Raw genomic sequence first — 227 nt, 5'->3', positions numbered from 1 at the left:
AGCCCCTGTGTCCAACCTGGCCTTGAAGGACATTTCAATCTAGATTTCCTCCAAAAAACACCAACCCACTCTGGATGGAAAGAACACGAGGGAAATGTCACCTCGTAGTGGCTGACTGGGCTGAGCAGGACATGGGCAGGACCAGCACCAGCACCCTCACTGCCAGGGGGGTACATGGTGGGACATCAGCACAGGTTCCTGGGGACCGGGACCTGCCCTGGAGGGTG

The sequence above is a fragment of the Nestor notabilis genome, unplaced genomic scaffold (assembly GCF_000696875.1).
Source record: "Nestor notabilis isolate BGI_N333 unplaced genomic scaffold, ASM69687v1 scaffold26860, whole genome shotgun sequence".
Taxonomy (NCBI): domain Eukaryota; kingdom Metazoa; phylum Chordata; class Aves; order Psittaciformes; family Psittacidae; genus Nestor; species Nestor notabilis.
This window is presented reverse-complemented; position numbering follows the sequence as displayed.